Source organism: Hevea brasiliensis, chromosome 17 (assembly GCF_030052815.1).
Source record: "Hevea brasiliensis isolate MT/VB/25A 57/8 chromosome 17, ASM3005281v1, whole genome shotgun sequence".
NCBI lineage: Eukaryota > Viridiplantae > Streptophyta > Magnoliopsida > Malpighiales > Euphorbiaceae > Hevea > Hevea brasiliensis.
Genome location: NC_079509.1, coordinates 58,171,797 through 58,183,110, shown reverse-complemented (window position 1 = coordinate 58,183,110; position 11,314 = coordinate 58,171,797). Strand labels below are relative to the sequence as shown.

The window sequence follows — 11,314 nt, the reverse complement described above, 5'->3', positions numbered from 1 at the left end:
AAATTTTCGAGTAGTAATAGATCATTTTTTATTTTAGATGATCACAGAAACCTTTTGTGATATTATTCTTTCAAGAATTTATTACCTATGTAGCCTGCAAAAGATATTAAATTGCAAAAAATCAATAGAGGAACGGGCACAGTACTAAACTCAGTTGATAAAAAATTATTAACCATATTTAAAAATCTAAAGTTTTCAATTAAAAGAAATCAATGATGTATGTTGTATTTCAAAATGCCAAAAAACCTATTCAAATACTGTTAAAAAAAAATCTTGTTAAGAAGAGAAAATAAAACCCTAATAATGAGAAGAATATGACTTCAATGTTGGGGAAAAAATCTCAAATAATGTTTCTAATGAATATAAATCTGAAGAGATAAATCTAGATTTATTCTAAATGAACATATATAAGAGTTTATTAAAAAAAATTAAAAAAAAATTGATCTAGGAATAGTGTATGGTGAGAAATTCACTAATGACTCAAGAAGAGATATGAAGGAAAAGAGAAAAACCAAAAAAAGATAGAGGAAAGGAAAGGAAAGGAGAGGAGAGTTTGGTGTTTTTAAATATAAGGGAGATAAATATGTTTTATAGTATATGATGAAATTTAAAATATCATAGTGTAAAACATATATAAAAAAATCATATGCTTTACATTAAATACTAAAATATACTTTTATAATTAATAAAAAATAAAATTTATTTTTATTAATTAAATTAATTCATTTATTTATTAAATAAATTTTAATTATTCTTCATGAACTTACATAATTATAACACTATAATCATTCAATTTAAAATGTAACATAAAATTTTTTTAATTTTTAAATTTTACACAATAAAATTTCTCTAATATGTAATTATCAATTTTTTATATTGACAATTTCAACATAATACTTAATTAATATTTTCTTTTTGAATGCTATTTGTAAATTAAATATTTATTTCAATAGAAAAAATAATTTTTCACGTATAAAAATAATAATTTCATATTACCTGTGAAAGAGGAGAAAAAAATATTAATTAAGCTTGCTCATGTTAATATTTAAACAAAAAATTAATAATAAAAAGTTAAAAAAATTTTATTATATAAAATTTTAAAATTAAAAAAATTTTATATTATATTTTAAAATTAAAGAGTTGTATATAAATTCAGCATAATTGGCGAAATTTATCTTGTATTTACCTCACTCACTGTGTGTGAAGAGCGCAGCTCATCCTCCTTTGTTGCAGCACTGTAGATTTGGTAATGCAGCAGAGAGGCAGAGCTTTTAACCGTCGATCCAGGAGCTTTTCTAGATCTCGCGTTGCCGTTGAGGGTTGTTAGCTCCCTTTCTTTCTCTCATTTTTCCTATCCTTCTTCTTCGTACCCTCAAATATAGACCTTGCTCCTTGCATTCCCTACTTGAATTTTAGTCTTACTTGCGTTGAACAATGGCAACAATGGCTGCTCATGGTATACATTCCCTTTTCCTCGAGTTTTTTAATCTGGGTTCGAACTAAAAATGGAGAAGTAATGGAATTGGGATCTGGGTTGGGATTAGACTTGGGAATGATAAAACGAATTCTGGGTTTCAAATGGTTAGTTAGATCATTTTAATAATTTCCAGTTTTGAATCGTTCTTCTTCTGTTTGTTTGTTTGATAGTTGAAGAGCGTGAGATTCAGAAGAACTACTGGATCGAGCACTCTGCCGAATTGACAGTGGAGGCAATGATGCTCGACTCCAAGGCCTCTGTTCTTGACAAGGAAGAACGTCCTGAGGTACCCTCTCCCTCTCTTTTTGTACCTATGAATTGGTCTTATGTTTTCTACGTGGTGCTTTATCCAAATGAAAAACTGTGAAACAGCATTCTTAAAGAGTAACTCTAACCTTCAATTTGCATATAGTTGTTTAATATTGATTTTTGCAAACTTGTAATTGTTGGGACTCTGTGCAGGTGCTTTCTCTGCTCCCTTCATACGAAGGAAAATCAGTTTTGGAGTTGGGAGCTGGTATTGGTCGCTTCACTGGGAAGTTAGCGCAGAAAGCAGGGCAGCTTGTTGCTGTGGACTTCATTGAGAGTGTGATTAAGAAGGTGAATCTGATCCTCTATCTTCAGTTCCTAACAAATTTCTCTTGTGAAATTGGAAGTAGAGAATATTAGTTCCTTGAATAATTTCTATCTTTTTTTTTTCCCTTTCTGCAGAATGAAAGCATTAATGGACACTACAAGAACGTCAAGTTTATGTGTACTGACATGACTTCCCCAGACTTGACATTTTCAGAAGGATCAGTGGATTTAATATTCTCAAATTGGCTTCTTATGTATCTCTCAGATAATGAGGTGAAAATTCTTGCGTCTTCTAGTAGTTCCTCAATTAATTGCACAGTAGCATATGGGATTTGTTAATCGAACAGTATCATTTTAATTACTTAGAACGTTGTATTGTTTTAATTGTAGTCTATATTATAGTTTTGTCAATGTTAGTCCTGACTCCTGATTATGACTATTGTCATTGCGAAAATCTGTATGCTAATCTACATTGTATTTTTTTGGCTTTCCATATTCATTTCCAATTTTGTGTTATTTCCATAATCTTTTTCTTACTCTTATTTAACTTCTAATGAGAAAAACAATATATGAAGGGTAATGCTGTTTCTTGATTTGCCATCCCAAGACCTTTCTTCTATGGAACCATCCCCCTCCCCCACCACACCACACAACCCCCCCCCCCCCCCCCCCCCCCCCCCCACCCAACACAACCCCCCCTTCCCACACCAACAATCTGTCCGCTAATTTTCTGCAGTGTAATTGTTTTTGGCTTTCCATATTCATTTCCCATTTTTGTTTTATTTCCATAATCTTTTTCTTACTCTTATTTAACATCTAATGAGAAAAACAAACAAAGGGAGAAAATTAATATGGGCAAATGCTTTCTTAGTAAACTTAAGTATAAAAATAGCAATCTACATGGATATGTATATCGTTACCAAGAGTAAGATGTGGATGCACAAGTGAAAAGTAATGGAAATAGGCATATTGCTTTTGATCTCTAAACCAATGGCTTTGGCTAATAGTGACTATCGTCTATGCAGGATACGATTACCTGTTCATAGCTTTAATTTAAAGATTCCAAGTCGCCCTTTGGCATTATAATTGCCTCTGTATACTGCTGTTTTTTCTCCCTACTGTCTTTTCAGTCTTGTATTTGCCACTAAACTGGTTCTGTTCACATGCAATTCTAATCATATTTCTGGCTTGGTTCAGATATTTTTTGTGCATGTGTAGATGATTTAACAATAACTCATGAATTCTTGTCTTCTTTGTTCTTTGACAGTTGCAAGCTTTGTCATTACTGGTTAAATGTATTTTTCTTTTAAATTTGCTCTTAACATGGATGGCAGGTAGAGAATCTGGCCAAAAGGATGGTTAAATGGTTAAAGATTGGTGGGTATATTTTCCTTAGAGAGTCTTGTTTCCATCAATCTTGAGATATCAAGCGAAAATACAACCCAACCCGCTACCGGGAACCGAGATTTTACACAAAGGTTTGCTTTTGTTCATAATATGAATTCTGAAAATGATTTGTTGATTTTATATGTGTAATCAATTATGTAACTGTGGCTTGTCTTTGCTTTCATATTGTTTGGTGGCTGCATATAGTATTTTCAGAATGAGAATATCGCTTTATGATGGCATTCATGCTGTTCTGTCAAGAGCTATTAATGTAAAGTGGCCTGGCTTGTAGAGGGACTGGATTAGATTGATGATTTGACTTCAAATTCATTGTAGCATAGTTTGCAGAGAAAAATAATAGTGATAAAAAGCAAGTTTAAATGCTAGAACATTAATAGAAAGATCTCCTTGTAATGACACTGCAATTCATAATGTGCATATTCAGGGTGTGTGATGCTTTTGATGTGAAAGATATAAGTCTGTTTTTCATGAGAACAAATGTGTAATCATATGTTTGTTACTGATCTATATCATATTTATAGGTCTTTAAAGAGTGTCATACCTGCGACGGTTCTCCCCCACCACACCACACAACACCCCCACCCCCCCGCCAACACAACCCCCCCTTCCCACACCAACAATCTGTCCGCTAATTTTCTGCAGTGTAATTGTTTTTGGCTTTCCATATTCATTTCCCATTTTTGTTTTATTTCCATAATCTTTTTCTTACTCTTATTTAACATCTAATGAGAAAAACAAACAAAGGGAGAAAATTAATATGGGCAAATGCTTTCTTAGTAAACTTAAGTATAAAAATAGCAATCTACATGGATATGTATATCGTTACCAAGAGTAAGATGTGGATGCACAAGTGAAAAGTAATGGAAATAGGCATATTGCTTTTGATCTCTAAACCAATGGCTTTGGCTAATAGTGACTATCGTCTATGCAGGATACGATTACCTGTTCATAGCTTTAATTTAAAGATTCCAAGTCGCCCTTTGGCATTATAATTGCCTCTGTATACTGCTGTTTTTTCTCCCTACTGTCTTTTCAGTCTTGTATTTGCCACTAAACTGGTTCTGTTCACATGCAATTCTAATCATATTTCTGGCTTGGTTCAGATATTTTTTGTGCATGTGTAGATGATTTAACAATAACTCATGAATTCTTGTCTTCTTTGTTCTTTGACAGTTGCAAGCTTTGTCATTACTGGTTAAATGTATTTTTCTTTTAAATTTGCTCTTAACATGGATGGCAGGTAGAGAATCTGGCCAAAAGGATGGTTAAATGGTTAAAGATTGGTGGGTATATTTTCCTTAGAGAGTCTTGTTTCCATCAATCTTGAGATATCAAGCGAAAATACAACCCAACCCGCTACCGGGAACCCAGATTTTACACAAAGGTTTGCTTTTGTTCATAATATGAATTCTGAAAATGATTTGTTGATTTTATATGTGTAATCAATTATGTAACTGTGGCTTGTCTTTGCTTTCATATTGTTTGGTGGCTGCATATAGTATTTTCAGAATGAGAATATCGCTTTATGATGGCATTCATGCTGTTCTGTCAAGAGCTATTAATGTAAAGTGGCCTGGCTTGTAGAGGGACTGGATTAGATTGATGATTTGACTTCAAATTCATTGTAGCATAGTTTGCAGAGAAAAATAATAGTGATAAAAAGCAAGTTTAAATGCTAGAACATTAATAGAAAGATCTCCTTGTAATGACACTGCAATTCATAACGTGCATATTCAGGGTGTGTGATGCTTTTGATGTGAAAGATATAAGTCTGTTTTTCATGAGAACAAATGTGTAATCATATGTTTGTTACTGATCTATATCATATTTATAGGTCTTTAAAGAGTGTCATACCTGCGACGGTTCTGGAATTTCTTATGAACTCTCTCTTATTGGCTGCAAATGCATCGGAGCTTATGTGAGGAATAAGAATAGTCAAAATCAGGCAATATAAGTGTCACGACCCAAAATTCTGAACCGTGACCGGCGCATAATTTAAGTATTCTTAAATCATGCAAGCCTTATCAGAGTATCTTGAATGAATATATTGTCACTTACTAATCTCAAAAATAGACAAAATCCAAATAGACAAAATGCTGAATAAACATCATAAATATCCCATAAGTAAACTGCGGAGTCTCTACAGATTTCAATAAAAACTTAAATTGTTCAATAAACTAAATTAATTATTAGCCCGAGAAAGTATGAATTCGGGCATACCATGAGAACGAATCAAATTTGTCCCTCTCCAGAAAATGAACTGAATATTGGATCACCGCGAATTCTACCGATCCAAACAAATAATGCATGAGAAAACGTGGTTTGAGCTAGATGCTCAGTGAATGATAATTATTGCACACAACGGAATAGGAACAGTCAGACGCTTGATTAATTTCACAATAAATTTTCTATTCAATAAAATCATGCTCATGCTGTCAAAATCATTAATAAAATAACTTCATAAAACATATATATAAAAGAAATTCATTCAATAAAAATTTTATGGTACAGTGCACCAGGGTGATGATACCCCACATCATCAAAGGCCAGATGGTAAGCGCGCTACCAGATAGTAGATACCTTCCTCCTCCTTCACAGATATCAATGCATATGATACTAATGCAAACCATAAACTGCAATGATGCATGACTCGACAATGCAACCTAATACCGTGATAGTCCACACGGCGGGGCCAGATAACAGAAACAGATACTGGGCACAGGTACCAATTCAAAATAGAAAATCAATTTGTACAAATCAATCAAAATTAATAAAAAATTTCAGATAGCAAATAATAACTGATAGTGCAATTCCAATAGTGTATTTCAATAGTTTCAGAGAGTCAATAAAATCAAATCAATCTCAAATCAATTCAATAAAATCAAATCAATCTCAAATCAATTCAGTAATACATCGGTAAATTTTATAGTAAAATATCAATCAATATAAATACATTAAAGGCCTGTTCCCGAAATCCTAATGGGTCTAATACAGGGATAGTTGATAAAATCAATTATTTAATCAAAATCGAAATAAAATTCAATAATAAAATAAAACTATAGAAAATCACATATAAAATAATTGTTAAAATATTAATTTAAAATTTCATTTAATAACAAATTTAATGCTAAGAAATTTTAAAAGGGACTAAACGGTGCCATGTACTATAATTACCACTCACATGGAACCTCCAAGACAATAGTTATTTTCAATAGAAGAGAGACAATTTCAATTGACCGATTGAATATTCAAATCTCCTACACACCCAAAATATTAAAGAAAAATATTAAATAATAATAAAATATAATAACTTATATATATATATATATATATATATATATATATATATATATATATATATATAGAGATTATATTTTATATATATATTCTTGGAATCGAAGAGGTGCAATTTGGATGAACAAATTATATATATATATATAAACGAATCGATGCATGGTTTAGGGACGAGGCGGGGGTGGGACGGGAAAACTTATGCATGGTTTAGGGATATATACGGGATGCGTGGGATATATATATATATATAATAATCAATTATTATTCAACAGTAATTACGATCAACCCAATTCAATACTAATGATCAAAGAAAAAAAATAAGTTTCTAGGGTAGTTGTAACAAATTAATGAAAGAAAATAAAATCAAATTCATCCATTATTGAATAAAGAATGAGAATTTTTACCTTGAAAACAGAATCGAATGTGATGAATAGAGAAGTAAAAATTTTAGGGATTCTCTGTTGAGAGTATTTGATAGAAAAAGGAGGTGACAAACAGATTTTAAGAGTAAAGTTTAGCAGAAGAGATGATTAGGGTATATATATATATATTTCAAGAGTCCTATTAGGTGTAGAATGGGATAAGAGTTATTATTGAACTGGGTTGTTCAGATTGCAGATATATATTAAATTTCAAAAATAATATATATATCTAAAAATAAATAAGCAGACCATCTAATAAAATATATATATTTTTTTATAAATATATTAAATTATTGTTAGCTAATTAAAATAAAATAATAATAAATAATAAATGTATATGGGTTTTCACAATAAGTTGGACATATTTGATTTTGTTTCTCAAAGTCTCATGTGAATTAGTTTGCTGACAATGCGGAGTGATGTTTGCATTTTACAGATATGTTGGATATGGCAGAAAGTACGTTCACAAGATGATAAGGGGTTCCAGCAATTCTTGGATAATGTTCAATATGAATCTAATGGCATCCTACTCTACGAGCGTGTCTTTGGACAAGGTTATGTGAGCACAGGAGGAATTGGTATGCTGCAGTTTCCTTTTCTAATTCTCTTCTGTCGGGGGAAAAATCAGTTGCCTTTTTTACACTATTGCTTAATGTCCTTACCACAAGAATGAAAATAGTTTTGAATTTTGCAAGCTAAAGGGTAAGCACAAAAAACATTAATGCTTGAAAGGAAAAAAGAAATATGATTGTATGAGTGCAACTTCTTATGGATTTGCATTTCCATCACCATTTTTTAGATCTTTGCACAAAAAAACACACAATGATACACATCAGCACTCAAGGATGATTGGTATCTATTTTATGTGATACATGTCTTGCAGTACATTTAAGTGATTATAGATCTTAATATACAAAAATATATACTTTGTGATGTATATTATGACAACTATACTTAAATGCTTATTGTTTTAAATATGCCTATTTTTAATAGGGTTTCTTGGAAAAAAGTTCTTAGAATATAAACTACCAATTTGAAATTTTGTTTTTGAAGATTAGGGTAGTCATCTCTTATTTCTGTTTGCTTGCATTGTTTTCAAATATACCTTAGCATTTGTGCAGAAACAACTAAAGAATTTGTGGCAAAGCTGGATCTTAAGCCTGGTCAGAAAGTTCTAGATGTTGGATGTGGTATTGGAGGAGGTGACTTTTACATGGCTGAGAACTTTGGTGTGGAAGTTGTTGGCATTGATCTCTCCATCAATATGATTTTATTTGCCCTCGAATGTGCCACTGGACTCAAATGCACTGTTAAGTTTGAAGTTGCTGACTGCACAAAGAAGACATATCCTGACAACACATTTGATGTTATCTACAGCCGTGACACTATTCTGTACATTCAAGTGAGACTCTTCTTATGTTTTTATGTATTTTTCTTTCTCCCTTTCTAAATTTCTTAAATCTGGTTCGGGACTTTACCTTTCCTAACAATGTTGCTAAGATAGTTACCAGTCAATATGCCAGGCTTCTTTGTACCCCCTCCTGGATAGAATTAAGCCCTGGTAGCCTCTTCACATTCAAAATTGTAAACGCACCCGACGAACATAAGCAAGCATAGACTTGCGGAGAATCTTTTCATTTTAGCACTGATGGAAGAGATTCGTTACAATTATTTATTTGTTCATTGACTGGATGCTGTATTAGGCAGTTGTCAAATTGACTTAGTCTGATATTTGAGTTGATTAATTTTACATCTTAACATGTGTATACATTTGCTTCCATAATACTTCAGGACAAACCTGCATTGTTTAGATCATTCTTCAAATGGTTGAAGCCTGGGGGTAAAGTTCTTATTAGTTATTATTGCAAGAGTGCTGGTAGTCCATCACCGGAATTTGCGGAGTATATTAAGCAGAGAGGATATGATCTTCATTATGTAGAAGCATATGGGCAGGTATACTTTCACAAGGAATAACATGGTTTTTTCTTTTTGTGGTTGTTTGGTTACAGTTCCTGAAATGCTAACCTTTTTATTCTATTCTGAACAATACATAGATGCTTAGGGATGCTGGTTTTGATGATGTCATTGCAGAGGACAGAACTGATCAGGTTTTGCTCGAACCTTTATTTCCTGTGAAGCTTGTATAAATATAAATTGTGTTGGCTTTGCAGTCTAAAACTTGTTTCTTGTGCTGCAGTTCAATCAAGTGCTGCAACGGGAATTAAATGCTGTTGAGAAGGGGAAGGATGAATTCATCCAAGACTTTTCTGAATTGCGTTTAAGCCTTATTTGTTTTGATCTTATTTATCTAATTTATTCTAAACTTGAACTCATTATTTGTACACTTTTCTTGTTTATTGTCTATAACCAGGAAGACTATAACGTCATAGTTGGTGGATGGAAGGCAAAGTTGATCAGGAGTTCATCCGGTGAGCAGCGTTGGGGCCTGTTTATTGCAAAGAAAAATTGACTCATCACATGCTCTACTTCTTAAATAAATGTTCTGAGCGATGAAACATATCTTTGATCATTGCATGACTCAAGCCCATGGCTGAAGTCTGAACTTAAAACTATTCTAGCATTTTCATGTCTTAATAAAACTATCCATTCATTGAGACATAAGTATAATCCAATTGAGAATGCACCAGTATAAAGAGCAGGTATCCATGGAAATGCAACAATCCAATCCCACATCACTGTCCATGTCCCTGGTGCTCTTGGACGCCATCAAACCATCCCCCAACTATAGCCCAAATTTCAATTGTAGAAAACAGATCAACAGTACACATCATGCTCTTGGCATCCCACATTTTTGCTGGATACTCCTGCGATCCTTGAGAGGTCAAGGGTGCAAATCCTACTATAAAGAAGTGAAGTATTGGGAATGTTATTAAGCTCACAGCTGAGTTTAGCTGACCCGAAAGTCGCAAATAGTCAGTTACTCTACTCATTAGGACTGAAATTTGTGGAGAAAATAGATCAGCTTAATTTCATTCCAAAAGTTAGCTAAACGAGAGAAAGTTTATCCAAATCTTATATATAACATAAACACCTTATTCCAAACTATTGTGGGACAATAAAATCACATGATCCTGACAAAAAAAAAATCTCCAACTGAGAAGCAAAAGAGGACAGAAAAAAAATAAAATAGAGAGGACTGACTCAATAAGCTCAGCAGTCAGCGCCTTCAGTATAACGGCCCTTGGCCCAATTATTTGTAGCCCTACATTATCCAAAAACAAAGTTACCGTGCCAAAAAATTTGCCTATACGGCCTGGTCCCGATGCTGTCCTTGGTACCAATCTCAAGATCCATTAAATCGGCTTAGGGGTGATAATGGAAAAATTACTTTCGAAAATTATCCCATTTAAATTTAAATTTAATTATTATTTTTATTATTTAAATTTAATTAAAGATTATCTTAAATCATTGGAAATCATCCCAAATCTGATTATTAATATTTGAACTTGTTTAACTTCATATATTTTAATTTATAATTTATGTAAAATATATACTTTATTAATAATTTATTATATTTAAAAATTTAATAATAGTATAAAATATTTGATTCACTTTATTTAAATATAATATATAAAATATTTATAAATATTATTATAAAAATATATATTATATTAAATTAATTATTTATATAAATGACTTCAAATAAACGATACTTAACATATAAAATTCAAATTCAATATTGATATTATTTCTTAAATATGAACGCATTTCAAATAAATCTGAATTTTAGTATACCGACCAATTTTTTTTTTAATTGAATCTGACTAAGATTTAAATTTGAAATCTCATAACCCTAAAAATGACTCTAATACTTCTAAATTAAACCTATTAGAGTTAACTTAACGAAATAAAAATAAGTTCATGATTCTATAAAATATTGAATATCCAAAGCCATGTAGTAATTCAATTTAAAAAAAAAAAACCCATTCATATTAATTTTTTATTTTAATGGTTTAGTTTAGTTTTGAATAATTCTAAAAAATTTACTTTTAAAAACTATTAAAAATATTTATTTATATGTAAAAATAATTATTAATACAATCATATTATATAAACCATCATATGGTTTCACAACTTTAATATTTTAAATTATATGACTTTTGTTACACTATAATAT

The 11,314-nt window shown here is 31.5% G+C and overlaps 1 pseudogene; it reads left to right on the top strand.

Moving 5' to 3' along the window:
- The first annotated feature begins 1,198 nt into the window (after positions 1–1,198).
- Positions 1,199–9,823, top strand: LOC110647788 (phosphomethylethanolamine N-methyltransferase-like; annotated as a pseudogene).
- Positions 9,824–11,314: the final 1,491 nt, after the last annotated feature.